Genomic DNA, 24009 nt, shown 5'->3' with positions numbered 1-24009 from the left:
CCAAGCACACACTAAGTGGGCCCCGGAAGTGGATTTCTGCATTATTTACTCATTTCTGTAAACCCTAGTAACTAGTTTAGTATAAATAGGACTTTTTACTATCTTTGGATTATCTTTTGATCCTTTGATCATGTTTTGGGGGCTGGCCATTCGGCCATGCCTGGACCTTATCACTTATGTATTTTCAACGGTAGAGTTTCTACACACCATAGATTAAGGTGTAGAGCTCTACTGTTCCTCAAGGATTAATGCAAAGTACTACTGTTTTTCTATTCAATTCAACTTATTCCGCTTCTAAGATATTCATTCGCACTTCAATATGATGGATGTGATGATCGTGATAGTCATCATCATTCTCAACTTATGAACGCGTGCCTGACAACCACTTCCGTTCTACCTTAGATTGAATGGATATCTCTTGGATATCTAATACAGGGGACCGAGTCCGAGTTGTTAGTGTCTTTGTGGTATAAGTTAGAACCCATGGATGGCCATTCCTGAGATCCGAAAAGTTTAAACCTTGTCTGTGGTATTCCAAGTAGGATTTGGGAAAGGATGGCTGTGACGAGCTTCAAACTCGCGAGTGCTGGGCATAGTGACAGACGCAAAAGGATAGTAAATCCTATTCCAGTATGATCGAGAACCGACAGATGATTAGCCATGCAGTGACAATGCATTGGACCATTTTCACAGGAGGATGGGATGTAGCCATTGACAACGGTGATGCCCTACATAAAGCTTGCCAAGGAAAGGAGTTAGGATTGATTGGATGAAGACAGCAGGAAAGCGGAGATCAGAAGAACGAAAGCAACTCTATACACTTATCTGAAATTCTCACCAATGAATTACATAAGTACTACTATCCTATTTTATATTTTATTTATTTTCATCCACTATAATTTCTTAATACAATTTAATTCGCCTGACTGAGATTTACAAGGTGACCACAGCTTGCTTCAAGCCAACAATCTCCGTGGGATCGACCCTTACTCACGTAAGGTTTATTACTTGGACGACCCAGTGTACTTGCTGGTTAGTTGTATGAAGTTGTGAAATAGATATAAGATCATGAATGTGCGTATTGAGTTTTTAGCGCCGTTACCAAGGAATGGAATGATCATGATTTTGCACACCAAGTTTTTGGCGCCGTTGCCGGGGATTGTTCGAGTTTGGACAACTGACGATTCATCTTGTTGCTCAGATTAGGTAATTTTCTTTTTGTTTTATTTTCAAAAAAAAAATTCTTCAAAAATATTTAAAAAAAAAATTTTCCCTTTGTTTTCGAAAATTATTTTAAAATTTTTTAGAGTGAATTCTAAAGTTTCAAAATGGTATGCTGAAGTTTGGCTGGCCATCAAGCTTTAGACTAACCTGATATGATTCCTGGAATCTTGATTGAGGACTTTGAATTCATTACTTCCTTTTTCCTATATGTTTTCGAAAAAAAAAATTATATACAAAAATCCAAAAAAATTAATAAAATCATAAAAATTAAAAATATTTTATGTTGTTTGTTTGAGTCTTGAGTCAATTTTTAAGTTTGGTGTCAATTGCATACTTTTATTTTTCTAAAAATTTTCGAAAATTCATGCATTCATAGTGTTCTTCATGATCTTCAAGTTGTTCTTGGTAAGTCTTCTTGTTTGATCTTCATATTTTCCTGTTTTGTGTCTTTTCTTGTTTTTCATATGCATTTTTAATTTGTTAGTGTCTAATTATTGAAAATTTCTAAGTTTGGTATCTTGCATGTTTTTCTTTTCTTAAAAATTTTCAAAAATAAGTCTTGATGTTCATCTTGATCTTCAAAGTGTTCGTGGTGTTCATCTTGACATTCATAGTGTTCTTGCATGCATCACATGTTTTGATCCAAAAATTTTCATGCATTGAGTCAATTTTGTGTTTTTCTCTTTCATCATTAAAAATTCAAAAAAAAAAAAAATATCTTTCCCTTTTTCTCTCTTAAATTTCGAAAATTTGGATTGACTTTTTCAAAATTTTTTAAAAAAATCTAGTTGTTTCTTATGAGTCAAATCAAATTTTCAATTTAATAATCCTATCTTTTTCAAAACTTTTTCAAAAAAATAAAATCTTTTTCAAATTTTCCTTAATAATTTCGAAATTTTTTAAATTAATTTTCAAAAATCCTTTTCTTATCTTTATTCCATGATTTTCGAAATTAATACTAACATTTAATATGATTGATTGAAAAATTTCAAGTTGTTACTTGCCTTTTAAGAAAAGATTAATCTTTAATTTTTAAAATCATATCTTTTTGTTTCTTGTTAGTCAAGTAATCAACTTTAATTTTAAAAATCAAATCTTTTTAAATTTCTTTTTCAAATCTTTTTCAAAATAAGTTTCAATCAATCATATCTTTTTGTTTCAATCATATCCTTTTTCTATTTCAATCATATCTTTTTCAAATTCAATTTCAAAATCTTTTCTAACTTCTTATCTTTTTAAAAATGATTTTCAAATATTATCTTTTTGTTTCAATCATATCTTTTTAAATTTCAATCATATCTTTTTCAAAAACAAATTTCAAAACTTTTTCAATCAATCTTATCTTTTTGTTTCAATCATATCTTTTTCAAAACTACCTAACTAATCCTCTCTCTTATTTTCGAAAATTCCCTCTCTCCTTTTTCAAAATTCCTTTTTAATTAACTAATTGTTTTAATTTTAATTTAATTTTAATTATTAATTTTTGAATTTTAAATTTAATTTTAAAATATTTTTATTTTATTTTGTTTAATTTTCGAATTCCTTTCTTATCTCTCATCTCCTTCTATTTATTTATTCATCTACTAACACTTCTCCTCGCCCAAAAATTCGAACCCCTTCTTCTCCTCTGAGTTTGAATTCTTCTCTTCTTCATTCTTTTTCTTCTTTTCTTCTACTCACACAAAGGGACCTCTATACTGTGGTAAAAAGGATCCTATTATTATTTTCTGTTCCCTTCTTTTTCATATGAGCAGGAGCAAGGACAAGAACATTCTTGTTGAAGCAGATCCTGAACCTGAAAGGACTCTAAAAAGGAAACTAAGAGAAGCTAAAATACAACAATCTAGAGATAACCTTACAGAAATTTTCGAACAGGAAGAGGAGATGGCAGCCGAAAATAATAATAATGCAAGGAGGATGTTTGGTGACTTTACTGCACCTAATTTCAATTTACATGGAAGAAGCATCTCCATCCCTGCCATTGGAGCAAACAACTTTAAGCTGAAACCTCAATTAGTTTCTCTGATGCAGCAGAACTGCAAGTTTTATGGACTTCCATCTGAAGATACTTTTCAGTTCTTAACTGAATTCTTGCAGATCTGTGATACTGTTAAGACCAATGGGGTTGATCCCGAGGTCTACAGGCTTATGCTTTTCCCGTTTGCTGTAAGAGATAGAGCTAGAGTGTGGTTGGACTCTCAACCCAAAGATAGCCTGAACTCTTGGGATAAGTTGGTCACGGCTTTCTTAGCCAAGTTCTTTCCTCCTCAAAAGCTGAGTAAGCTTAGAGTGGATGTTCAAACCTTCAGACAGAAAGAAGGTGAATCCCTCTATGAAGCTTGGTAGAGATATAAGCAACTGACCAAAAAGTGTCCTTCTGACATGCTTTCAGAATGGACCATCCTGGATATATTCTATGATGGTCTGTCTGAATTAGCTAAGTTGTCATTGGATACTTCTGCAGGTGGATCCATTCACCTAAAGAAAACTCCTGCAAAAGCTCAAGAACTCATTGACATGGTTGCTAATAACCAGTTCATGTACACTTCTGAGAGGAATCCTGTGAGTAATGGGACGCCTCAGAAGAAGGGAGTTCTTGAAATTGATACTCTGAATGCCATATTGGCTCAGAATAAAATATTGACTCAGCAAGTCAATATGATTTCTCAGAGACTGAATGGAATGCAAGCTGCATCCAACAGTACTCAAGAGGCATCTTCTGAGGAAGAAGCTTATGATCCTGAGAACCCTGCAATAGTAAAGGTGAATTACATGCGTGAACCCTATGGAAACACCTATAACCCCTCATGGAGAAATCACCCAAATCTCTCAGGGAAGGATCAACAAAAGCCTCAACAAGGCTTTAATAATGGTGGAAGAAACAGATTTAGCAATAGCAAGCCTTTTTCATCATCCACTCAGCAAAAGATAGAGAGTTCTGAGCAGAATCCATCTAGCTTGGCAAATATAGTCTCTGATCTATATAGGGCCACTCTAAGTTTCATGAATGAAACAAGGTCCTCCATTAGAAATTTGGAAGCACAAGTGGGCCAGCTAAGTAAAAGGATCACTGAAATCCCTCCTAGTACTCTCCCAAGCAATACAGAAGAAAATCCAAAAGGAGAGTGCAAGGCCATTGAATTGATCATCATGGACGAACCTACAAGGGAGGGAGAGGACGTGAACCCCAGTGAGGAAGACGTCCTGGGACGTCCAGAGATCAATAAGGAGTTTCCCTCTGAGGAACCAAAGGAATCTGAGGTTCATCTAGAGACCATAGAGATTCCATTGAACCTCCTTATGCCATTCATGAGCTCTGATGAGTATTCTTCTTCTGAAGAGAATGAAGATGTTACTGAAGAGCAAGTTGCCAAGTACCTTGGTGCTATCATGAAGCTGAATGCCAAATTATTTGGTAATGAGACTTGGAAAGATGAACCTCCCTTGCTCACCAATGAAATGAGTGATCTGGATCAACTGAGATTGCCTCAGAAGAAACAGGATCCTGGAAAGTTCTTAATACCTTGTACCATAGACACCATGACCTTTGAGAAGGCTCTATGTGACCTTGGGTCAGGGATAAACCTCATGCACTCTTTGTAATGGAGAAACTGGAAATCTTTGAGGTGCAAGCTGCCAGAATCTCATTAGAGATGGCAAACAACTCAAGAAAACAGGCTTATGGACTAGTAGAGGACGTGTTAGTAAAGGTTGAAGGCCTTTACATCCCTGCTGATTTCATAATCCTAGACACTGGGAAGGATGAGGATGAATCCATCATCCTTGGAAGACCCTTCCTAGCCACAGCTAGAGCTGTGATTGATGTGGACAGAGGAGAGTTGATCCTTCAACTGAATGAGGACAACCTTGTGTTTAAAACTCAAAAATCTCCTTCTGTAACCATGGAGAGGAAGCATGAAAAGCTTCTCTCAGTACAGAGTCAACTAAAGCCCCCACAGTCAAACTCTAAGTTTGGTGTTGGGAGGCCTCAGCCAAACTCTAAGTTTGGTGTTGGGAGTCTATAAAATTGACCTGATCACCTGTGTGGCTCCGTGAGAGCCCACTGTCAAGCTATTGACATTAAAAGAAGCGTTTGTTGGGAGGCAACCCAACTTTTATTTATCTAATTCTATTTTTATTTCTCTTTGTTATTTCATGTTTTATTAGGTTAATGATCATGTGGAGTCACAAAAACTACTGAAAAATCGAAAACAGAGTGAAAAACAGCATTGAAAATAGAACACCCTGGAGGAAGGGCTTACTGGCGTTTAAACGCTAGTAAGGAGCATCTGGTTGGAGTTTAACGCCAGAACAGAGCATGAAAATGGCGTTAAATGCCAGAAACAAGCAGCATTCTGGCGTTTAAATGCCAGGAATGCACCCCAAAGGAAAACTAGCGTTCAACGCCAGAAACATGCTGCAGACTGGCGTTAAACGCCCAAAACAAGCATGGAAGTGGCGTTTAACGCTAGAAACATGCTGCAATCTGGCGTTAGACGCTAGGATTGCCTACAGAGGGCATTTACACGCCTAATTGGAGCAGGGATGATTAAAGTCCTTGGCCCCACTGGATCTGTGGACCCCACAGGATCTCCTTAGGATCTGTGGACCCCACAGCATCCCCACCTACTTTTTCTCTCCTCTTCACACCTTTTCATAACTCTCTTCCCCAAATACCCCTCACCAATCAACTCAATCACTCTTTCCTATCACCTCTTCACCACTCACATCCATCCTCTCTTTCCCAAAAACCCCACCTACCTTTAAATTCAAAATAATTTCCCTCCCAAACCCAACCCTAAATGGCCGAACCCTAACCCCTCCCCACTCCTATATAAACCCCTCATTCCTTCTTCCTTTTCACACAACACAACCCTCTCTTCACCCCTTGGCCGAAACCACTTCTCCCTCCATCTCCTCCATTCTCTTCTTCTTCTACTTCTTTCTCTTTTCTTTTGCTCGAGGACGAGTAACCATTTTAAGTTTGGTGTGGTAAAAGCATTGCTTTTTGTTTTTTCATAACCATTTATGGCACCTAAGGCCAGAAAAACCTCTAGAAAGAGGAAAGGGAAGGCAATCGCTTCCACCTCTGAGTCATGGGAGATGGAGAGATTCATCTCTAAGGTCCATCAAGACCACTTCTATGAAGTTGTGGCCAAGAAGAAAGTGATCCCTGAGGTTCCTTTCAAACTCAAAAAGAATGAATATCCAGAGATCCGACTTGAGATCCAAAGAAGAGGTTGGGAAGTTCTCACCAACCCCATTCAACAAGTCGGGATCCTAATGGTTCAAGAGTTCTATGCAAACGCATGGATCACAAGGAACCATGATCAAAGTGTGAACCCAAATCCAAAGCATTGGCTTACTATGGTTCGGGGAAAATACTTAGATTTTTGTCCGAAAAATGTAATGCTGGCGTTCAACTTGCCAATGATGGAAGAGAACGCACGCCCCTACACTAGAAGAGTCAACTTTGATCAAAGGTTATACCAAGTCCTCGTGGACATATGTGTGGAAGGAGCTCAATAGAAAATTGACTCAAGGGGCAAGCCGGTTCAACTAAGAAGGCTTGACCTCAAACCAGTGGCTAGAGGATGGTTGGAGTTCATTCAACGCTCAATTATTCCTACTAGCAACCGGTCTGAAGTTACTATAGACCGGGCCATCATGATCCATAGTATCATGATTGGGGAGGAAGTAGAAGTTCATGAGATTATACCTCAAGAACTCTACAAGGTGGCTGACAAGTCCTCCACTTTGGCAAGGTTAGCCTTTCCTCACCTCATTTGCCACCTCTGCAATTCGGTTGGAATTGACATAGAGGGAGACATCCTCATTGAAGAGGATAAGTCCATCACTAAGAAAAAGATGGAGCAAACAAGAGAGAATGGACCTCAACATGAGCATGAGGAAATTCCTCACCATGAAATCCCTGAGATGCCTCAAGGGATGCACTTTCCTCCACAAAACTATTGGGAACAAATCAACACTTTCCTAGGTGAATTAAGTTCCAACATGGGACAATTAAGGATGGAACATCAAGAGCACTCCATCATCCTCCATGAAATTAGAGAAGATCAAAGAGATATGAGGGAGGAGCAAGAAAGACAAGGAAGAGACATAGAGGAGCTCAAAAGCACCATTGGTTCTTCAAGAAGAGGAAGACGCCACCCTCACTAAGGTGGACTCATTCCTTAATCTCCTTGTTTATTTATTTTCCTGTTTTTCAATTTTTATGCTTTATGTCTGTTTATGTTTTTGTCTTCATGATCACTAGTATTTAAGTGTCTATGCCTTAAAGTTATGAATGTCCTATGAATCCATCACCTCTCCTGAATGAAAAATGTTTTAATTACAAAAGAACAAGAACTACATGGTTTCGAATTCATCCTTGAAACTAGTTTAATTATCTTGATGTGGTGATAATACTTTTTGTTTTCTGAATGAATGCTTGAACAGTGCATATGTCTTTTAAAGTTGTTGTTTAAGAATGTTAAATATGTTGGCTCTTGAAAGAATAATGATAAGGAGAAATGTTATTTGATAATCTGCAAAATCATAAAATTGATTCTTGAAGCAAGAAAAAGCAGTGAATATAGAAAGCTTGCAAAAAAAAAAAAGAAAAAAAAGCAAGCAGAAAAAGCCAAAAGCTCTTAAAACCAAGAGGCAAGAGCAAAAAGCTAGCAACCCTTAAAACCAAAAGGCAAGGGTAATAAAAAGGATCCAAGGCTTTGAGCATCAATGGATAGGAGGGCCTAAAGGAATAAAATCCTAGCCTAAGCGGCTAAACCAAGCTGTCCCTAACCATGTGCTTGTGGCGTGAAGGTGTCAAGTGAAAACTTGAGACTGAGCAGTTAAAGTCAAGGTCCAAAGCAAAAGAAGAGTGTGCTTAAGAACCCTGGACACCTCTAATTGGGGACTTTAGCAAAGCTGAGTCACAATCTGAAAAGGTTCACCCAGTTATGTGTCTGTGTAATTTATGTATATGGTGGTAATACTGGAAAACAAAGTGCTTAGGGCCACGGCCAAGACTCATAAAGTAGCTGTGTTCAAGAATCAACATACTGAACTAGGAGAATCAATAACACTATCTGAATTCTAAGTTCCTATAGATGCCAATCATTCTGAACTTCAATGGATAAAGCGAGATGCCAAAACTATTCAAGAGGCAAAAAGCTACAAGTCCCGCTCATCTGATTGGAGCTAAGTTTCATTGATATTTTTGAATTTATAGTATATTCTCTTCTTTTTATCCTATTTGATTTTCAGTTGCTTGGGGACAAGCAACAATTTAAGTTTGGTGTTGTGATGAGCGGATAATTTATACGCTTTTTGGCATTGTTTTTAGTATGTTTTTAGTATGATTTAATTAGTTTTCATTATATTTTTATTAGTTTTTAATTAAAATTCACATTTCTGGACTTAACTATGAGTTTGTGTGTTTTTCTGTGATTTTAGGTATTTTCTGGCTGAAATTGAGGGACCTGAGCAGAAATCAGATTCAGAGGTTGAAGAAGGACTGCAGATGCTGATGGATTCTAACCTCCCTGCACTCAAAGTGGATTTTCTGGAGCTACAGAACTCCAAATGACGCGATTCTAATTGCGTTGGAAAGTAGACATCCAGGGCTTTCCAGCAATATATAATAGTCCATACTTTATCCGAGTTTAGATGACGCAAACTGGCGTTGAACGCCAGTTCCATGTTGTAGTCTGGCGTTCAGCGCCAGAAACAAGTTGCAAAGTGGAGTTCAACGCCAGAAACACGTTACAAACTGGCGTTCAACTCCAAGAATGACCTCTCCACGTGTAAACTTCAAGCTCATCCCAAGCACACACCAAGTGGGCACCAGAAGTGGATTTCTGCATCATTTACTCATTTCTGTAAACCCTAATAACTAGTTTAGTATAAATGGGACTTTTTACTATCTTTGGATTATCTTTTGATCCTTTGATCATGTTTTGGGGGCTGGCCATTCGGCCATGCCTGGACCTTATCACTTATGTATTTTCAACGGTAGAGTTTCTACACACCATAGATTAAGGTGTGGAGCTCTGCTGTTCCTCAAGGATTAATGCAAAGTACTACTGTTTTTCTATTCAATTCAACTTATTCCGCTTCTAAGATATTCATTCGCACTTCAATATGATGGATGTGATGATCGTGACAGTCATCATCATTCTCAACTTATGAACGCGTGCCTGATAACCACTTCCGTTCTACCTTAGACTGAATGGATATCTCTTGGATATCTAAACCTTGTCTGTGGTATTCCGAGTAGGATCTGGGAAGGGATGGCTGTGACGAGCTTCAAACTCGCAAGTGCTGGGCGTAGTGACAGACGCAAAAGGATAGTAAATCCTATTCCAGTATGATCGAGAACCGACAAATGATTAGCCATGCAGTGACAGCGCATTGGACCATTTTCACAGGAGGATGGGATGTAGCCATTGACAACGGTGATGCCCTACATAAAGCTTGCCATGGGAAGGAGTAGGATTGATTGGATGAAGACAGCAGGAAAGCGGAGATCAGAGGAACAAAAGCATCTCTATACGCTTATCTGAAATTCTCACCAATGAATTACATAAGTACCACTATCCTATTTTATATTTTATTTATTTTCATCCACTATAATTTCTTAATACAATTTAATTCGCCTGACTGAGATTTACAAGGTGACCATAGATTGCTTCAAGCCGACAATCTCCATGGGATCGACCCTTACTCACGTAAGGTTTATTACTTGGACGACCCAGTGCACTTGCTGGTTAGTTGTATGAAGTTGTGAAACAGATATAAGATCATGAACGTGCGTAATGAGTTTTTAGCGCCGTTACCAAGGAATGGAATGATCACGATTTCGCACACCACCCAGCAAGATGCATGCACAAAATCCTATTGAAGAATGATGCTAAGCTAGTGGTTCAACGACAGAGGCAGCTAAATCTAGCCATGAAGGAAGTGGTGCAGAAAGAGGTCACCAAGTTACTGGAGGATGGGATTATTTATCCTATTTCTGATAGCCCCTGGGTGAGCCCTGTCCAAGTTGTCCCCAAAAAGGGAGGCATGACAGTGGTTCATAATGAAAAAAATGAACTGGTTCCTACAAAAACAGTTACAGCGTGGTGCATGTGTATTGACTATAGAAGGCTCAATACAGCCACCAGAAAGGATCATTTTCCTTTACCATTCATAGACCAGATGCTAGAAAGACTAGCAGGTCATGATTATTACTGCTTTTTGGATGGCTATTCAGGCTACAACCAAATTGCAGTAGATCCCCAGGATCAAGAGAAAACAGCATTCACATGTCCATCTGGAGTATTTGCCTACAGAAGGATGCCATTTGGGCTGTGTAATGCACCTGCAACCTTTCAGAGATGCATGCTCTCTATTTTCTCTGATATGGTGGAAAAATTTTTGGAAGTCTTCATGGATGACTTCTCAGTATATGGAGACTCATTCAGCTCCTGTCTTGATCACCTGACACTGGTTCTGAAAAGATGCCAAGAGACTAACCTGGTTTTAAACTGGGAAAAATGTCACTTTATGGTGACTGAAGGGATTGTCCTTGGGCACAAGATTTCGAACAAGGGAATAGAGGTGGATCAAGCTAAGGTAGAGGTAATTGAAAAATCACCACCACCTGCCAATGTTAAGGTAATCAGAAGCTTTCTGGGGCATGCAGGATTCTATAGGAGGTTTATAAAGGATTTTTCAAAAATTGCAAAACCTCTGAGCAATCTGCTAGCTGCTGACACGCCATTTGTGTTTGACACAGAGTGTCTGCAGGCGTTTGAAGCTCTGAAAGCTAAGCTGGTCACAGCACCAGTTGTTTCTGCACCAGACTGGACATTACCATTTGAACTAAGCTTCTGCATGTCATTTATTATGCTAGCCGCATTTTAAATGATGCCCAGAAAAATTATACAACCACAGAAAAAGAATTGCTTGTAGTGGTTTATGCCATTGACAAGTTTAGATCATACTTAGTAGGATCAAAAGTGATTGTGTATACTGACCATGATGCTCTTAAATATCTACTCACAAAGCAGGATTCAAAACCCAGGCTCATAAGATGGGTGTTGCTTCTGCAAGAGTTTGATATAGAAATAAGAGATAGAAAAGGGACAGAGAATCAAGTAGCTGATCACCTGTCCCGGATAGAACCAGTAGCAAGAGCATCCCTCCCTCCTACTGAGATCTCTGAAACCTTTCCGGATGAGCAATTGTTTGCTATTCAGGAAGCTCTATGGTTTGCAGACATTGCAAACTATAAGACACAAGGTTTTCCTTCTATAACCATGGAGAGGAAGCATGAAAAGCTTCTCTCAATATAGAGTCTAACAAAACCCCCACATTCAAACTCTAAGTTTGGTGTTGGGAGGCCACAACCAAACTCTAAGTTTGGTGTTGAGAGGCCCCAACCCTGCTCTGATTATCTGTGAGGGTCTATGAGAGCTCACTGTCAAGCTATTGACACTAAAGAAGCGCTTGTTGGGAGGTAACCCAATATTATTTAACTATATTTCTTTATTTTCTACTGCTATTTTATGTTCTTTTTAGGTTGATGATCATATGAAGTCACAAAAACTACTGAAAAATCAAAAACAGAATGAAAAACAACATTAAAAATAGCACACCCTAGAGGAAGAGCATTCTGGCGTTTAAACGCCAGAAACAAGCATCTGTCTGGCGTTTAATGCCAGAAACAAGCATCAAGCTGGCGTTTAACGCCAGAAACAAGCATCAACCTGGCGTTAAACGCCAGAAATAGGCTACATTTGGGCGTTTAACGCCAAAAACAGGCAGCAGTCTGGCATTAAACGCCAGGATTACACTGCAGGGGCGTTTACACGCCTAATAGGAGCAGGGATGATACATCCTTGACCCCTCTGGATTTGTGGACCCCACAGGATCTCCACCTACCTTACCATTCAAATTCAAACCATTCCCTTCCCAAACCCACCCATTCACACACCTCCATCTCCTCCATCTTCTCCACTTCTTTCTTCTTTTGCTCTGGGACGAGCAAACCTTTTAAGTTTGGTGTGGTACAAGCATTGCCTTTTGTTTTTCCATAATTCAGTGATAGAGCAATTGACTGCAGATCAAAGAGCTATGAGGGAGGAGCAACAAAGGCAAGGAAGAGACATAAAGGAGCTCAAGAGCACCATTGGTTCTTCAAGAAGAGGAAGACGCTACCCTCATTAAGGTGGACCCATTCCTTAATCTCCTTGTTCTTATTTTCCTGGTTTTCGTGTACTATGCTTCATGTTTAATTATGTTTGTGTCTTTAATATATGATCACTAGTATCTAAGTGTGTATGTCTTAAAGATATGAATGTCCTATGAATCAATCACCTTTCTTAAATGAAAATTGTTTTCTGAAAAAGAAAAAGAAGTACATGAATTTCGAATTTTAAAATAGTTTAATTATTTTGATGTGGTGGCAATACTTTTTGTTTTCTAAATGAATGCTTGAACAGTGCATATGTCTTTTGAATTTGCTGTTTACGAATGTTAAAATTGTTGGGTCTTGAAAGAATGATGAAAAAAGAGAAATGTTATTTGATAATCTGAAAAATCATAAAAATGATTCTTAAAGCAAGAAAAAGCAGTGAAGAACAAAGCTTGCAGAAAAAAAATGCAAAAAAAAAGAGAGCAAGAAAAAGAAAAAGCAAGTAGAAAAAGCCAAAAGCTCTTTAAACCAAAAGGCAAGAGCAAAAAGCCAATAGCCCTTAAAACCAAAAGGCAAGGGTAATAAAAAGGATCCAAGGCTTTGAGCATCAGTGGATAGGAGGGCCTAAAGGAATAAAATCCTGGCCTAAGCGGCTAAACCAAGCTGTCCCTAACCATGTGCTTGTGGCGTGAAGGTGTCAAGTGAAAACTTGAGACTGAGCGGTTAAAGTCAAGGTCCAAAGCCAAAACAGAGTGTGCTTAAGAACCCTGGACACCTCTAATTGGGGACTTTAGCAAAGCTGAGTCATAATCTGAAAAGGTTCACCCAGTTATGTGTCTGTGGCATTTATGTATCCGGTGGTAATACTGGAAAACAAAGTGCTTAGGGCCACGGCCAAGACTTATAAAGTAGCTGTGTTCAAGAATCAACATACTGAACTAGGAGAATCAATAATACTATCTGAATTCTAAGTTCCTATAGATACCAATCATTCTGAACTTCAAAGGATAAAGTGAGATGCCAAAACTGTTCAGAAGCAAAAAGCTAATAGCCCCGCTCATCTAACTAAGACTGATCTTCATAGATGTTTTTGGAGTTCATTGTATATTCTCTTCTTTTTATCCTACTTTGTTTTTAGTTGCTTGGGGACAAGCAACAATTTAAGTTTGGTGTTGTGATGAGCGGATAATTTATACGCTTTTTGGCATTGTTTTTAGGTAGTTTTTAATATGTTTTAGTCACTTTTTATTATATTTTTATTAGTTTTTAAATAAAAATCACATTTCTGGACTTTACTATGAGTTTGTGCATTTTTCTGTAATTTTAGGTATTTTCTGGCTGAAATTGAGGGAGCTGAGCAAAAATATGATTCAGGCTGAAAAAGGACTGCTGATGCTGTTGGATTCTGACCTCTCTGCACTCGGAATGAATTTTCTGGAGCTACAGGAGTCCAATTGGCGCGCTCCCAATTGCGTTGGAAAGTAGACATCTAGGGCTTTCTAGCATTATATAATAGTCCATACTTTGCTCAAGGATAGATGACGTAAACCGGCGTTCAATGCCAGTTCCATGTTGCAGTCTAGCGTTAAACGCCAGAAACAGGTTACAAGTTGGAGTTGAACGCCCAAAACAGGTTACAACCTGGCGTTTAACTCCAGAAACAGCCTAAGCATGTGATAAGCTTAAGTCTCAACCTCAGCACACACCAAGTGGGCCCCAGAAGTGGATTTCTGCACCATCTATCTTAGTTTATTCATTTTCTGTAAACCTAGGTTACTAGTTTAGTATTTAAACAACTTTTAGAGATTTACTTTGTACCTCATGACATTTTTTGATCCGAACTTTGTACTCTTTGACGGCATGATTCTCTAAACTCCATTGTTGGGGGTGAGGAGCTCTGCTGTGTCTCGATGAATTATTGCAATTATTTCTGTTTTCTATTCAAACACGCTTGTTTCTATCTAAGATGTTCATTCGCACTTCAATATGATGAATGTGATGATCCGTGACACTAATCACCATTCTCAATCTATGAACGCGTGCCTGACAACCACCTCCGTTCTACCTTCAATTGAATGAGTATCTCTTGGATTCCTTAATCAGAATCTTCGTGATATAAGCTAGAATTCATTGGCAGCATTCTTGAGAATCCGGAAAGTCTAAACCTTGTCAGTGGTATTCCGAGTAGGATTCAGGAATTGAATGACTGTGACGAGCTTCAAACTCACAAGGGTTGGGCGTAGTGACAGACGCAAAAGGATCAATGGATCCTATTCCAGCATGAGTGAGAACCGACAGATGATTAGCCGTGCGGTGACAATGCACCTGGACCATTTTCACTGAGAGGACGGATGGTAGCCATTGACAACGGTGATCCACCAACACACAGCTTGCCATAGGAGGAACCTTGCGTGCGTGAAGAAGAAGACAAGGGGAAAGCAGAGATTTAGAAGACAAAGCATCTCTAAAACTCCAACATATTCTCTATTACTGCATAACAAGTATTTATTTCATGCTCTTTTATTCTTTGCAATTCAAATTGATAATCATAATAAATCTCCTGACTAAGATTTACAAGGTAACCATAGATTGCTTCAAGCCAACAATCTCCGTGGGATCGACCCTTACTCACGTAAGGTATTACTTGGACGACCCTGTGCATTTGCTGGTTAGTGGTACGAGTTGTGAAAAGTGTGATTTACGATTCATGCACCATTCTTCATGTGGAAGACCAGAATACTGGCAACTTTGCTGCACCATGATAATAAGCTGAGGATTCAACTCAAAACTACTGACTTCGATGGAGGGTATACAGATACTACTCCCATATGAAGCAGTAGTAGGGTTAGCATATGACCCCAGAGTCCTTCTGGACTGTTCATTTTCACTTAGGTCCATGATGGAGAAAGGGAGATGTTGTGATCTGCAAATAAAATATTTAATAAATTTTTTTTTGAAAACCGAAATTAAAATAAAATAAAATAAAATAAATAAAAAATTGACTATAATTTCGAAAATTAGAAGAAAAAGAAATAAAAGAAAACTGAAAACTAAATTAATTAATTAAAAAGATTTGAAAATATGTGGGTGAGGATTTTCGAAAAAATGAAGAGAGAGAAATTGGTTAGGAAGTTTTGATAAAGATATGTCTTAAAATTAAAGATACTTGTAAGAAAATAAAATAAAATAAAAAAAAGAAAAGATATGAAAAAGATTTTATTTTAAGATATGAGATTAGAAAAGATAAGATAAGCTAGGTAAGAGAAGATAAGGAATTTAAATTAAAAAGTTTTGAAATTTAAATTTTAAATTTGAAAATTAAAATTTGAAAATTGAAATTTGAAAATTGAATTTTGAATTATAAATTTTGAAATTTGAATTTTGAAATTTGAATTTTGAATTTTGGAAGTTGAAATTTGAAATTTGAAATAAGATAAGATAAGATTTTGAAAAAGATATAAATTTTTTTTGAAAAAGATTTGAATTTTGAAATTTTAAAACTAAGATAAGATAAAATAAAAAATTTTAAAATAAAATCTGAATTTTTAAAAGGAAAATTTGAAAAATCAATTAAAATAAAGGAAAAAGATATTTTTTAATTCAATGAGGAAACAGAAAAATAATAAAAAGACACAAAACTTAAAATTTTTAGATCTAATGCTCCTTATTTTCGAAAATTTGGAGGAAAAACACCAAGGAACACCAAACATAAAAATTTTAAGATCAAAACGCAAGAAAGACTCAAGAACACCTTGAAGATTTACAAGAACACGAAGAACAAAAATTCAAAGACTCAAAGGACTCAAGAACATAAAGAAGAACACCAAACTTAAAACTTGACACAAGATTTAATCAAAGAAAAATTATTTTTGAAAAGATTTTAGAAAGAAAATAGCCAATTACCAAGAACATAAGCACAATACTCTAGCCAATTGAGCTATAAATTTAACGTGTTTTAATAAGGTATTTAATAAATAAAAATTTTTTGAAAACTAAAAATTTGAAAAATCACAAGAAAAACAAGAAAAGACACAAAACAAGACAAACCAAAGATCAAACAAGGAAAATAGACTAGAACAACTTGAGGATCAAGGATGAACAAAGAACATGCAAGTCGAAAATTGAAATACAAAGAAAAGCATGCAATTGACACCAAACTTAGAACATGACACTAAACTCACAGAAAAACTAAAAATTAATAAAGAAAAATAAAATTTTTGAAAAGAAAATAAAAGACTCTGACCCAAAAGACAAAATTTTCCTAATCTAAGCAACAAGATTCACCATCAGTTGTTCAAACTCAAATAATCCCCGGCAACGGCGCCAAAAACTTGGTGCACGAATTGTAAATCACACTTTTCACAACTCGTACCACTAACCAGCAAGTGCACTGGGTCGTCCAAGTAATACCTTACGTGAGTAAGGGTCGATCCCATGGAGATTGTCGGCTTGAAGCAAGCTATAGTTATTTTGTATTTCTTAGTCAGGAAATCAATTATAATTATTAGTTTGGATTGTAAAAAATAAAAGAGCATGAATTAAATACTTGTTATGCAGTAATGGAGAATATGTTGGAGTTTTGGAGATGCTTTGTCTTCTGAATCTCTGCTTTCTCCCTGTCTTCTTCTTCACGCACGCAAGGTTCCTCCTATGGCAAGTTGTGTGCTGGTGAATCACCGTTGTCAATGGCTACCATCCGTTCTCTCAGTGAAAATGGTCCAGGTGCGTTGTCACCGCTCGGCTAATCATCTGTCGGTTCTCACTCATGCTGGAATAGGATCCATTGATCCTTTTGCGTTTGTCACTACGCCCAACCCTTGTGAGTTTGAAGCTTGTCACAGTCATTCAATCCCTAAATCCTACTCGGAATACCACAGACAAGGTTTAGACTTTCCAGATTCTCAGGAATGCTCCCAATGAATTCTAGCTTATACCACGAAGATTCTGATTAAGGAATCCAAGAGATACTCATGCAATCGAAGGTAGAACGGAGGTGGTTGTCAGGCACGCATTCATAGGTTGAGAATGGTGATGAATGTCACGGATCATCACATCCATCATATTGAAGTGCGAATGAACATCTTAGATAGAAACAAGCGTGTTTGAATAGAAAACAGAAATAATTGCATTAATTCATCGAGACACAGCAGAGCTCCTCACCCCCAACAATGGAGTTTAGAGACTCATGCCGTCAAAGAGTACAAAGTTCAGATCTAAAAATGTCATGAGGTACAGAATAGATCTCTAAAATTTGTTTAAATACTAAACTAGTAACCTAGGTTTACAGAAAATTAGTAAACTATGATAGATAATGCAGAAATCCACTTTCGGGGCCCACTTGGTGTCTGCTGGAGCTGAGACTTAAGCTTTACACTTGCCTAGGCTGTTTCTGGAGTTAAACGCCATGTTGTAACCTGTTTTGGGCGTTTAAAGGCCAGGTTGTAACCTGTTTCTGGCGTTTAGGCAGAGAACTAGTGTTGAACGCCAGTTTGCGTCGTCTAAACTCGAGCAAAGTATGGACTATTATATATTGCTGGAAAGCCCTGGATGTCTACTTTCCAACGCAATTGAGAGCGCGCCATTTGGACTCTGATAAACCACTATTTTATGGTTTATCTTGTGCTTAATTGAGTGGATTTTATCAACTCTTTAATCACTTATTCATAATATTTGCATGGTTTTATATTTCCTTCTTGATTTTGTGCTATGATTGAAAACATGCTTCTTTGATCTTATATTTGCTTATTATTAATCCTCTCTTATTACCATTAGATACCTTGATATGTGTGTTAAGTGTTTTCAGATATTATAAGGCAGGAATGGCTTGGAGGATGGAAAGGAAGCATGCAAAAGTGGAAGGAATACAAGAAGTTGGAGAAATTGCCAAGCTGTCTAGCCTGACCTCTTCACACTCAAACAGCTATAACTTTAGCTACATAGGTCCAAATGATGCGGTTCTAGTTGCGTTGGAAAGCTAACATCTGGGGCTTCGATTTGATATATAATATACCATAGTTGCTCTGACGCTAGATGATGCGACCGCGTGCTCCATGCGGCCGCATCGCAGTGACGGAAATCAGCATGTTTGAATTCTTCTCCAGCGATTTCCGGGCTGTTTTCGACCGAGTTCGCAGCCCAGAAAACACAGATTAGAGGCTATAAAGTGGAGGATTGCATCCATTCATAAGGAGGCTCTCATATTCAAATTTTTAGGAGTAGATGTAGTTTTTAGAGAGAGAGGTTCTCTCCTCTCTCTTAGGATTAGGATTTAGGATTTCTTTTAGTTTTAGGAGTGACTCTCAATCCCAGGTTCAACGTTCTTTTACTTTATATTTATCTCTTACATTCAGATACTTTAAAGCTTATATTAGTTATGTTGCCTATTTGGCTTATGCTACATTCATGTTATGATTTTCTTAGTTAATATTATTTGAGGTATTTCAGATTTAAGATTGCTTTGCTTTTAATTTAATTTAGATATTTTTTTCCTTTGGCTTTGGTTAGGTAATTGGTAACATTTGAGTTGTCAAACTCAGGAGTGGTTGAAATTGGCAGATTTTGCTTTAGCTAGGATTGCTCTAACACTAGTCTCTCCACAGGAGTTGACTAGGACTTGAGAATCAAGCTAATTAGTCCACTTGACTTAACTAAGTGGGATTGAAATCCAATTCTCATCACATCTGATAAGGATAACAAGGACAGGATTTCCGGTTCTCATACCTTGCCAAAAGCTTATTTTTCAGTTATTTATTTATTTTTATTGCTTTGAAAATATACCTGTGCCCATTGCCCAAACTCCAAATTTCCCCAATTTACAAACTCATAACCAATAATAAGAACATACCTCCCTGCAATTCCTTGAGAAGACGACCCGAGGTTTAAATACTCGGTTATCAATTTTAAAAGGGGTTTGTTACTTGTGACAACCAAAAACGTTTGTATGAAGGGATTTTTGTCGGTTTAGAGACTATATCTACAACGCGACTGTTTTTATGACATTCTTTACTGGCAAAAATCCTAACGTTAAAATGCCATCGTTGCCGGGGAATTGCAAACGTTTGCCTTATTATTGGTTATTGTAAATATTTTATTTTTGCTTGTTTTTTTGTTTTTATTTTTATTTTTGCTTTTTCTTAAGTTAAGAGGTTATTGGTTTTTATTTTTTAAAATTTTTATCTTATCTTATCTTATTTCAAAAATCATTTTTCAAAATTCAATTTAAAAATTTTCAAAATTTAATTTTCAAATTCAAAATTTAAATAACCTTTTAATTTAAATTTATTTTTATTTTTGTTCTTAATTTTTTATTTACTACTATGAACTCTCACCCCTTTGGCTATGAGTTTGGTTACAATAATGTTGTAGAAAGAAGAAATTACAATGAAAACAGGCATCAAGGTTGGAACAATCAAAGATGGGAGGAGCCACAAGGATTTGATCAACCCTCATGACAACAACCACCTCCAATGGACTATCAACAACCACCACCATATGCCTATGAACCCTTTCCTCAACACAACTTTGAACTACCACACTCACAAGTCCCTTTCCGCCATTCACCTCCATATGACTCTAACCCTCAACCACCATACCAACCACCTTATGAACCATATGAACCATATATAGAACCACCCCAATTCCAATCCAATCACTCCCAACCACCACCACTTTCTTTTGTATCATGTCCAAGTCCGGCAACCCGAGAAGCAGAGGTTCGCCTAAGGGAAACAGTAATTAAATTTCAGGCAACCGTTCAACAACTGGAGCAAGTATCAATTCAATGGGCTTCTAGACGCTAAAATATACAAGGGTCAGCCACAGCCCCATGTGGACAGTCTAGTGAAGAGCGTAGCATGAAGGAGATACCAGAAACCCCAGTGGACAAGACAGAGCATGAATTCATACTAGAACAAGTAGAAGAAGCTATCATCGTTCAAGAAGAAGAGTTGGTTGAAGACTTAGGAGATGCAGAACTTCCATGGGAAAGTCCAGTCATAGAACCTCCTTCCAAGACGGTTTAAATTGATGCTGAGGAGGGTGTACAACCTCCAAAGCATATCATAGTTGAAAACTTGGAAGAAGTTGATCAAGAGATGGAGATTCAAGAAGAAGAAACACAACCTCCCATGCCCTTGGAAAGCAATGAAGAGGAGATTGAATTGGAAGAAAGATACTGATGCCAGGGCATTTTGGCCAGTTTCACTGACCTTTTCTTTACTGTTTTTAGGATAGTTTCATGCATTTTCTTAGGAAATAAGCTAATTTTGGGTAGATATTCACTTACACCTTGATTCAAGCATACATTGTACATTTTACATGATTTCATGAGGATTTTGCATGAGTTTAGTGACAAATTGTATTATGCATTACCCATGACTTGGACGAGAACTTTGATGCACTCTATTGCCTGATTTCAGGACCAAAGGAAGCAAGGAATGGGAGCCAAGCCCAAATGAAGAAGAGAACTGCTTCAAACTCAAGATCCAAAGGCCCAAGACTTGAAGAGCCAACTAGAAGATGAGAAGAGTAGTATATATAGGAGTAGCTTTGAATTATTTTAGAGAGTTGCTGGGAGTTGGAAAATAGCATAGAACTACTTCCTGTATTTTACTTTCTTTGCTCTTCTAGTTTTTCATCATGTATTCTCCATCTTTGTTTTCATTTTCCAGAGCTATAAACAACTAAACCCCTTTCATTGGGTTAGGGAGCTCTGTTGTAATTTGATGGATCAATACTAGTTTTCATTATTCTTCTTCTATCTTTTCTCTTGATTTTACTTGAAAGCTTTCGATCTTCATCCAATTGGGTAGTTATCTTGGAAAAGAAACTATTCATACTTGGATCTCTTTTGAACCTTGGAAGAGGAATGAAGAGATCAAGCTAGAAATGCTTTCTCATGCTGGACCAAATTGGGTTTGGATGGATATGTGACTATAATCCTCTCAATGCTTGATTTGGAAAATGCATGTGGTATAATCAGTGACCATACTTCATCTCTTCTCATGAGAAATTGACCAAGGAATTGGCTATTGATCAAGATTTGAGAGATTGAATTACAAGAAATTGTAATTCAATCACTTAAGATTGCCAAGGAGAACAATGAGTGCATTGATTGAGGAAGAGATGTAAATGAGATTGATCCGGAGAATGCAACATCTCCTAAGCCCAATGAACTCCCCATTTCTAATCTTACCCATTCTCTTTAATTTCTGTCATTTACATTTATGAGCAATTCCCCTATTCCCATTTAAGATCCTGTAATTTACTTTCTGTCATTTTCTTTCCCGCATTTAACTTTCTGCAATTCACAACTCAATTTCTGATTCGCTCAACTAGAACATTCCTCTAATTAAAGTTGCTTGATCAATCAATCCTTGTGGGATTCGACCTCACTCTATTGTGAGTTTTTACTTGACGATAAATTCGGTACACTTGCCGAAAGAAATTTGTTATGAGACAAGTTTTCCGTGCATCAAGTTTATGGCGCCGTTGCCGGGGATTGATTGTGCATCAACAATGATTAGATTGGAGGATAACTAGATTGAGCATTTTATTTTTGTTTGATTTAAATTTCTGTTTGAGTTATTTACTTCCTGTTTTAGTTAATTTCTTCCCTTTGCCCTACTTTTTTTTCTGTTATTTACATTTCATCTCACTAACCCACTAACTATTTGATATATTGCATCACTCACACTAACAGAAATTCTGACAGATATACTTTCTGCACCTATTCTCTTTGCTTGTACTTGTTGGTTGTATGACAGGGAGAAGAAGCGGGACTTTAACTTCCTTTGATTCTGAACCAGAGAGAACCTTCCTTAGACTAAGGAGGGAGGCGAGAGACAAACGTGTAGTTGGTGCTGAAGAAGAGGAGGAACACTTTGAGGAATACTTTGAACCAAACATGGAAGAAAACATGGAAAACCATCATGAAGAAGAGGCTCACAACCATGGCGGAAGAGGTCGAGCAAATCATACTGGGGAGGATAGAGAGTTTTAGGCTCTTATATCAATCCAAACCCAGGAAACTGTTAAAGTAGCATTCAAAAGCCAACCATCCATGCCAACAATTTTGAACTGAAGCCACAGCTCATCACCCTTGTGCAGAACAACTGTTCGTTCGGAGGAAGTGTCCAAGAGGACCCAAATCAACTTTTAACCACCTTCCTGAGAATATGTGACACAGTGAAGTCTAATGGTGTTCATCCTGACACCTATAGACTGCTTTTATTTCCATTCTCACTCAGGGATAAGGCAGCCAAGTGGCTGGAATCTTTCCCAAGGGAAAGCTTGACAACTTGGGAAGACGTGGTGAACAAATTTTTAGCAAGATTTTACCCTCCTCAAAGAATCAATAGGATGAGAGCTGAGGTCCAAACCTTCAGGCAACAAGATGGTGAGACTCTATATGAAGCATGGGAGAGGTTTAAAGACCTAACAAGGAGGTGTCCACCTGACATGTTCAACGAATGGGTGCAGCTGCACATTTTCTATGAAGGGCTCTCTTATTAGTCAAAGAAGGCCGTAGACCATTCATCCGGAGGATCTTTGAACAAGAAGAAAATCATTGAGGAGGCTATAGATGTCATTAAAACAGTAGCAGAGAACGACTACTTCTATGCTTCCGAAAGAGGGAACACAAGAGGAGTAATGGAGCTAAACAATGTAGATGCTCTGTTGGCCCAAAACAAGCTCATTACCCAACAGCTGGCTGACCTCACCAAGAAGATGGAGAGGAACTAAGTGGCAGCAATCTCCACTTCATCAACAACCCAAGAAGGAGTGAATGAAGAAGCAAAGGGTAGTCAGGAGCAAGCCAACTACATTGGGAATTCACCTAGGCAGAACCATGATCCTTACTCCAAGAATTACAACCCTGGATGGAGAAATCACCCAAACTTTGGGTGGGGAAATCAACAAGACCAAAGCCTGGATCAAAGACGCCCAAATCCAAACAATTTCACATCTAGACCATATCACATCCCAATAACAACACCTATCCACATTCATATCAAGGCCAGAACAACCCTCCTCAGCCTGACTTATCATCACTTGATGAAAGAATCTCAAGGATTGAAAATCTACTTGAAGGCATATGCAAGGATATCCAAGACAACAAGGTGTTCAAGGAGGAAGTGCGAGCCAGTTTCAAGAACCAAGGAGACATAATCAAGAGGTTGGAATCTCAAGTAGGATATCTCTCTGAGCAAATTCCCAAACCCACAGATGGATTCCCAAGTGACACAGAGAAGAATCCGAGAGGTGAAACAAAGAAAGTAAGATGGGAAGATTGCAAGATGGTCACTATAAGTGATAAGGAGATTGAGGACAAGCCAAGTAAGCTATCAGAACAACCTAAAGATACCTTAGTAGAGGAGGTGGAAAAAGATTACCAAGAACCAGAAATCTCAAAACAGGAGCTGTTGAGACTCTATGTACCTTTTCCCCAACTGCTCAATGGTGCTGTGGAGAAGAGAATATACTCAAGATTTCTTGAGTTGTTTGCATCTTTGCATGTGAACATACCATTCATCAAGACTATCCAACAAATCCCTGCATATATCAAGTATATGAAGGAGCTGCTTCCTAGGAAAAGCTCA

The 24009-nt window shown here is 37.8% G+C and overlaps 1 non-coding gene across 1 annotated transcript; it reads right to left on the bottom strand.

Moving 5' to 3' along the window:
* Nucleotides 1-22765: 22765 nt before the first annotated feature.
* Nucleotides 22766-22872, bottom strand: LOC148570878 (small nucleolar RNA R71). The gene has a single exon (XR_015908615.1). It is a non-coding gene; the product is annotated as a small nucleolar RNA R71 (small nucleolar RNA).
* Nucleotides 22873-24009: the final 1137 nt, after the last annotated feature.

This window comes from Arachis ipaensis, chromosome B3 (genome assembly GCF_059453495.1).
Source record: "Arachis ipaensis isolate K30076 ecotype BB chromosome B3, ASM5945349v1, whole genome shotgun sequence".
Lineage (NCBI taxonomy): Eukaryota > Viridiplantae > Streptophyta > Magnoliopsida > Fabales > Fabaceae > Arachis > Arachis ipaensis.
Note: the sequence above shows the minus strand (reverse complement) of the source record. Positions and strands in the feature narration are given on the sequence as shown.